Source organism: Coregonus clupeaformis, chromosome 13 (genome assembly GCF_020615455.1).
Source record: "Coregonus clupeaformis isolate EN_2021a chromosome 13, ASM2061545v1, whole genome shotgun sequence".
Lineage (NCBI taxonomy): Eukaryota > Metazoa > Chordata > Actinopteri > Salmoniformes > Salmonidae > Coregonus > Coregonus clupeaformis.
In genome coordinates this window covers 47854020-47855486 of record NC_059204.1, presented here as the reverse complement: position 1 = coordinate 47855486, position 1467 = coordinate 47854020, and positions in this window count along the sequence as shown.

Below are 1467 nucleotides of genomic sequence, written 5' to 3'. Positions count from 1 at the left end.
ATGGCAACAACATGTCACCAGGAGCCAAGTAGGCTAACTGAAAGAACCCAATTGTCTGAGAGATGCCTCCCTGGGGAACGTGCTCTGCTACACAAATACACAGACTGGGCTCCACTCAATACCGTACCATCACCTAATCACACTCACTCAGTTACTCAGTCACCCACTCACTCATGTACTGACTCACTCACTCACTCACAGCCATCGAAAGTGGATCTATTCTTAATCTTGAAAACGCAATGTATAAACTGTAAAAAAAGAAATCCCTGTTGTTTTTACAGTAACTTACTGGCGGCCAGTTACCTTTTGACAATTTTATGGTACCAATGCTGTTACTGTAACCCATTGACGGTACCATTACTGGTACTGTAATCTATTGTAAGGGGTGGGTGAGGGAAGGGGGAGAGTTGTTTGAATTCAGGCTAAGTGATGTTGCAATTTGCCTAATTTCCACAATGGGCTTGTGTTTTACATGTAGCTCCTATTTTGTGTGTGCTTGGTTTCTATATTTTTTCTATAATAGTACAAAGACAGTGCTCTCTCTGAGAAGATGTAGACTACTTGTACTCTTTTCTACAACTAGATGCAGAACTGCTTGAGTTGTAAGGCTAAAAGACATGCCTGAGGATGGTTAAGTGGGATGGATAATAATCATACTCTTCCTCTCTCTCCTCCCCCTCCGTCTGCTCTCTGTGTGTCTCACTTGTTCCTCTCTCTCCCCTCTATATCCATGTAGAATTTATAAAGTGATTACTCATCAGACAGATCAGACCTCACCTCTTTATTTGTCATTAAATCCTTCAATCCCCCCTAACAACACGCCAAAGGACACTGAACATAAAAGGCTGCTACATACCAAGGCAAGAATCAACAATTTCATCCTCCACAGTATCTCTTCACCAAGCGAGAGATACATTAATTTCTCCACTGGATTTCTCCATTACTTCCAGTAATGAAATTGTTGTGGCAAACATTGTATTCCAATGACATAATATAATTTAATTTACACTTTACACTGTAGGTTATCAATACATCAATTTATTATCTCCCAGGCAAAATAAACAGCACAGCAACAGTAAAAACACCAAGACACTATAGGTAACCATTTATACTGTGCATTTAAAGGTCCAATGCAGCCATTCTTACCTCTATATCAAATAATTTCTGGGTAACAATTAAGTTCCTTACTGTGATTGTTTTCAATTAAAATTGTCAGAAAGAAACAAAAATAGCTTCTTAGCAAGGAGCAATTTCTCAAGCAAGAATTTAGCTAGGACTGTAAATTAGCTGTTATTGGCAGAGAGGTTTGGAACTCTCTTTCTTATTGGTCTATTAACTAATTTACTGCATGGGGATGTCACCATGGAAGGCTGAAACTCCATCCCACCAAAACAGGCTGACATTTCAGGTTTTTTCAAACAGCTCTTACACTAAAAGGGCATGATCATAATTTTCACAATTTCACAG